The sequence below is a fragment of the Podarcis erhardii genome (assembly GCF_964252035.2).
Source record: "Podarcis erhardii genome assembly, chromosome: 5".
NCBI lineage: Eukaryota > Metazoa > Chordata > Lepidosauria > Squamata > Lacertidae > Podarcis > Podarcis erhardii.
Genome location: NC_138509.1, coordinates 94,330,532 through 94,336,531, shown reverse-complemented (window position 1 = coordinate 94,336,531; position 6,000 = coordinate 94,330,532). Strand labels below are relative to the sequence as shown.

The 6,000-nt window shown below is 53.9% G+C and overlaps 1 protein-coding gene across 15 annotated transcripts in view; it reads left to right on the top strand.

Moving 5' to 3' along the window:
- The first annotated feature begins 268 nt into the window (after positions 1-268).
- The window catches only part of EIF4G1 (eukaryotic translation initiation factor 4 gamma 1), a 78,953-nt gene continuing 73,221 nt past the window's right edge, over positions 269-6,000 (top strand). For 8 of the 15 annotated variants that reach the window (XM_081862087.1, XM_081862091.1, XM_081862086.1 and 5 more), the window contains exon 1: positions 269-426. The gene's annotated coding sequence lies outside the window, so the exon portion shown is untranslated. Of the gene's footprint in view, positions 427-4,133; positions 4,222-4,397; positions 4,565-6,000 lie in introns of those variants that run through there. The other 7 variants (XM_081862083.1, XM_081862097.1, XM_081862100.1 and 4 more) reach the window with 6 other exon arrangements.

Sequence of the window (6,000 nt, the reverse complement as noted above, 5' to 3'; positions counted from 1 at the left end):
AAGCTCCTCTCCCCGCCACGTGACGCAGGTGCGCGCGCCGGCCGGCCAGCTCTCCCGCCTCCCTGCCTCGCGTGGAGGTCACGTGCCCAAGAGGCCGCGCCGGCCGCGCGGGGGTCACCTGACCGCCTCTTTTCTTTCTCTCCCCTTCGTCCCCCAATACCAGAGCATGGCGCGAGCCACGTGACGAAGGCGGGGCGGCAGCTCACCCCACCCCTCCCAATTTAGCCCCACCTCCCTCCCTTCCCCCCGAGAGGCTTCAGGCGAGCCCCGCCCCCTGGCCGCCGTCCTCCCTCGCCCCGTGACCGACCCTCCTCCTCCCTTCCTCTTGCCCCGCCCCTCCCCTCGGAGAGCGGCTCCGGAAATGGTCGTGCTGGGCTGCGCTGCGGCTGCGTCGGGCCCCGCTCCCCGGACTGAAGGAGACTGAAGGTAACCGCGGGGGGGGGAGGGGGGAGGTGCGGCGGGGGGGGGGGGCGAGAGAGAAAGCCAGAGTAGGCCGCGGTTGGCGCGGAGGGGGGTGGGGTGGGAGGAGAGAGGCGGGGCCTCGCCGGTCTCCTCCCCCTGCTGCCCCCCTCCCGCGACCAGGGCATTCCCCCCCCCCTCGTCGCGCCCTGACTGGGCTCCGGCCGCCATTGCCCCCTCGCCTACCCGGCCCTCGGAGGCCTCGCCTGAGCAGCACGTGGGGCGGGAGGAGGAAGGAAGGAGACGCCGGCCGGGCTAGGCCTCGTGGTCCCCGTGCCCGGGTGAAGGGCGGCTGCCGGGAGAGAGAAGAGAGACCCGGCCTCTCCCCGGTGCCTCCTCCCGCTGACTCGGCTTTCTCTGGGAGCGTGGAGCCGGCCTTTGTGCTCCCGCTTCCATCGGCCTGCGCAGGGTGCTCCTGGGCGCGTGCAGACGGCGCTTCTCTCCCGGCTTCCTCGCGTGCGTGCGCGGCGCAAGGTTACGGAAAGGGTGTTTCCGAGCAGGGGCGAAACTGGGCTTCCATTTCACCCGGGTCAAAGACCCAGCTTGGTATCTCTTCGCACAAGCATTTGGGCACACACACGCAGGCTGAGAGCCTCAGTGGCTCCCCTAGGCGGGGGGGGGGCTTCACCCGGGCCGAAAAAAGCCTGGCTAGCCCCCTCGTAGCTACGCCTCTCATTCTGAGGCTCTGTCTGCTCCACCAAACAAATCTTTCTTTCACATAAGGCCAGTGTCTTGTTTTTAAAACGACTCCGCACCTGGAACAGATGTGAGGTTTTTCGGTCCTGAATTCGAGCCCTTTCTCTCGCTCCCCACCCCAAATGCAGACTCCACAAGGCAGCCAAGTCTCCTGTAGGTCATGCCTGTGGTGCCTGTATTTTAATAAGCAGTAAATTTATTTTTTGCGCTGCATCTTACTCAAGCTGTGTTTTAAGGACGAGAGCTTTCCAAGCAAATATGCCCTTGGCACAGGCCAGTAGTGGGGGACAAAGGTCCACCCTCGTAGCCAGTCTCCTTTCGGAGAAAGCCCTGAAACTTAGAGGAGCCTTTCCTTATCTATCCAGGTACTGAGGAGGATTTTGACCCTAAAACTTGAGCCCTTTATATGTGCTGCTGTTATAGGGCCTTAGTACAGGTACTAGGCCTCTCTCAAACTGCATATGAGCCCGGAAGAGAGGCCTGTGCTCTAGAAGCATAGCCAGTCTTGCATAAGTATCAGTAGGAACTCAAAACAGTGTCTTTCCAATGGGCAAACACTATAATAGACAGACCCCTCTGCTGCTCAATATGTATAATATTTATGGAGCCCTAGCCCTTTCTATGCAAGCTTCTTCAGGGTTTTTGCTATACGTACAGTTAACTCTAGACTTATAACTGAACAAAGTCTGAAGCCAGTGTGCCATGAATAAAACATGACTTCCAAATAATTTTGCACTCTGAAAGTGTTAATCAAAATTACTGCAGAAACAGAATTTCCAGCTCCACAATCAATTCTCTCCCACAAAGTATGGGGGTCAACAAATCCCTTCTTCCCATGAATTGTGCACTGTTTAAGACATGAAATCACATTTTCTGAAAGGATACCTGAAACCAAAGGGGCCTTCTAGAGCTTAGTTGCATGACAACTTTGGCATGCTAGTGCAGTACTACAGTGTCTAAAGTTTAGACCAGCTGCTATCTCATATAATTCTATTTGCTGCTGAAACTATCAACTAACTCATTTCTGTACAGTTAGACCTTGTTAAAGTCCCCTCCCTGCTTATCTATAGAGCCCAGTATCTAGCACACACAGTATTTAGGGCACCATTTCCACAATTTAGAAGGAAGTGCGGAGCTTCTAAGGCCTCCAGCTACCCCTACATGCCATATTTATGATATTCGCAGCATTTGATGGAGATTGAGCTTTAATTTTATGTGACTTGAGTTTAAATAGCTTGAGGTTTTACACCAGGTTCCCTTCTTGGCCAGTAGCCATGAGACAAACCAGGTCTATCCCAAAATGTTCTGGCAAGTTTGTATTTTATGAGGTTATGCTCTTCTGAGGCCTGAAATTTAATAACTTCAACTAGCCCCCACCCTATTTGGACTGTTAAAATACAAGACTGGACCTTTATAAGGTTCTTATAGTTTATTTCATTTCTTTATGTTTATTTCTCTTTGAGTTCCTTTACATCTGAGCCTTTTAGACTGCATCTGGAGGGTCCAATCCTGCTTTCCACTGAATTGTAACTTTGTCCCTGACAAATCTTTTGTTAACACCCTCCTCTCATTCTTTCCACAATAGTTTTGTTGGTATCACTTATTAAAACGTTTCTACTCCACTTGTCCTTATAGAGTTCAAGGGGGTGTCCTTGGATTTACCACTATGCCTTTTTGGTAGTTTAATCCATAATCTAGCCCTTTTCTGAACTCTGTAAAGTAACATGGATTAAAATAACTTCATTGATGAACCTGAATAAAAGGGAGCTGAAAGCTGCATAACCTTGAGTGGACATCTTCTGGCACATAAGCTTTTGTTCGCCTTAGTGCATATAGGCAGGAATCAATTTTTTTGGTACATGCTTGTGACATTCCAGTCTCCTATTGTGCATGTATAGGACTGAATGTCCCCAGACAGAATACCTTTATTGAGAGGACCAGTCACCTCCTGGATGTTTTGGACTACAGTGATGTTTGTCCATTATGGAGAAGGCTGATATTATGCAACAAAACAGCCACTCCTCTGAAATGCGCCTGCCCCATATAAGGCTGTGATGTGCCTGCTGATTGTGTATACATTTCCTTGGAAGTAAAATCCATAGAACTCAGTGATATACTTACAAGGCCTGCCTGCGTTCCTCTGTAGAGGTTTACCATGTGGTGGTGTATTTAGATTCCTGGATTCTGTACCCCGCTCCATATGCTTTGAAACGGGGGCTCAGATCTGCCGATAACTGCGACCCCCCTCCCCGACCGCCTCCGGAGTTTCCAGTCCCAGTACACGACCTCCAGAAATGCGGCACTCCTCTCACCCCACCCCGCGTTTGAAACCTGCAGGGCTCTCGACCCCGCATCGCCTGTGGTATCTAAGGCTACTGTTGTGCTTCGTAGGCAGTGTTTTGGTTCATTTGGCATAGGTAAGCACCCCCGCGCAGTTCAGAATGCTCCTGCCCTAAGTGCATAGGACCTGCGGGGTCTGCATTTATGGAACACGCTGGGAAATGTAGATCTTCGCTCTTGCATCCAAACATATCAGGGGTGCTGTGGGTGGGTGCACGCCTTAACGGGGCGCAGCAGCTGCCCGCTTTTAGGCGAAGCCGGGAAGCTTAGGATCGCCCCGTTCTGTAGTGGTATTGGGGCGTGGGTGCACCCCTCTCTAAAATTCCAAGCAGCCGCACCTGGTAGGGTCTCCCCTTCCGTGGCCTCTGCGCACGTGGGAACGGGGCGGAATCCGGGCGAGAGCTGCTCTGCAGCTGCGCGCCCACATCTGCGGAGCACTCGCCGCGCGCAGGGACCCTGCGGCGCCGGATCGGCCTTTCCCACCCCGCTTGTAGGCCCGAAGCCCGCCCGGTGCCTGCATCCCGCTGGGCCCACGTGTTCGCCTCTTCCTTCCTTCCTTGCTCGCTTCGCCCTGCCCTAGGCCGCCGTCGGGGCTGGCCCTGCTGCGGCTCCACCTCCTCCGCTCCCTCCACCTCCTCCCTCGCTGGCTGTGGCTGCTACCGCGCCGGTGCTTGGCGTCCGCCTCCGAGAACCGGGCCAGCCCCACGTGCTTGCGGCGCAACTCGGGTACGGTCGGAAGCGGCGGTGGGGGGACGGGGCCCCGGCCACGCTACGCCCGCCCGCCCGCCCGCCTGCCTTTCTCTCGCCGCCCGCCGCGGCCAGCGCGCAGGGCGCCCGGCAGTCGCCACCGCGTGGGCCGCGGCTCCCTCCCTCCCCTGCGGGGCCGCCCGGCTAGGACACGTGTCCTTGGAGCAGGCGGGCCGGGGCCTGGCTTCCTGCTTGCCATCCTGGCCGGCGCGACGCGCGGGGGAACCTCGGAGGGGAAGAAAGGCCACCCTCCACCCCCGGAGGAGGAAGGTCTCGAGGTTTGGGGTTCTCTTTCTTTTGCGCCCATGTGCCACCGGCGGAGGTGCGTCCGGGTCCTTTCTCTCTCCAACCCCCGACCCAAATTCCCTTTACCCCCTCGCTTTCCGGTTGTGGGGCTTTTGCAGAGCAGGAGAGGGGGGGAAAGGGCTTGGGGTGGTGGTGGGATCTTGGGGCTTTGTATTTAAGGCACCCCCTTCTCTGAAATATTTCCTGGCCCGCCCTTATTCGCCGGCTGCTGCCCTTTCCCCAGTGGATGGCTCTTCATGCTTGCCTTCCGGCCCTTTGTACAAAATAAAATAAATGCGGAGGGTAAATAAACCTTTGCATCTCCTTTGTCTTGTGCCCTCTGCTAGTTTTTGCGTGTGTTCCCCCCTCCCCACGCCCGCGCACATTGGTTGTGCCTTCTTTCCCCCAAACATATGTTAGTCCTCTTAACGCCTAGAACAGACTTAAAAATTACTCAGCAATTTCTTAAGCAACCCAATTTTACTTGTGCACATTTAAACTTTCAGATTTTGTTGTGTTGAGTTGTTGGGTTTTTATTTTGAAAACAACAGCAACCCATATTACAGTAATCTGTTTGCTCAGTCCCTGAAAGGCTGCCACTTGTTTGCGCATTTTCCTTTTAGGAAGGCGGCTTGCTGTCATGGTGGGTTTGGATGGTGATTAAAGGAGATCTTACTGTGTGGAGTAACACCAACTGTCTCTGAAAGTGTGGGAGAGGGAGGACATCTTGAACCTTGATTGCACATTTCCTGGTTTTATGTAGTTTGCCCTACAGGGGAGGGTGGAAGGCTTGTATCGTAAGAGTCCACGTTCGCATTTCATGCTAAACAGCGTTTCTTGGGTTGCTGCTGGCAATGGTGGTGGGTGGAATTCTCTGCTATTTTGTCTGGGAGTGTGTTTGTGTTAAGTGAAAGGGTGAGGGGAGTCAGGGAATAAGGGTGCTCAGTTCACATCTGAAGACTTGCTTCACTTTTCTTCATAGTTGAGTGTGGGGCCTTCTGTAATGGAGGAATACTGTGGCTCTTCTTCTTTATAATTGCAGAACACATGGGTGTGTCCCTCAAAAGTAGGGCTAGGAAAATATTTCAGATTCCTAAGCTCTAGAATAAAAAATAAAAAAAAAAATAGGAGCCAGCTCTGCCCAGGAGCAGGAAGTGTCAAAATGAAGAGGAACTGCCACCATGTTTCCCCACCCTATCACTGGGTAAATGTGAGAATCACAAGTCAAACTGAGGGGTTTCCTAGTTTGATGCCTCCATTGTACTTCTGGGGCTATACTGTGGGGCAGCTGCTGGCCTTGCCCTCTGGGAAACAGTTTCCCCTCTATCCAAAGCGGTTTCCCCTTGTTGTCTAGCATGTTACATGTCCCCTGTGCTTATCTTCTTTCACTGTTGGCATTTGCAAGTGGTTACAGGATTAAGCTGTGACCCATGAAGCCCCTGGTTCAAATCTCAGTCCACACAATCTTAAAGG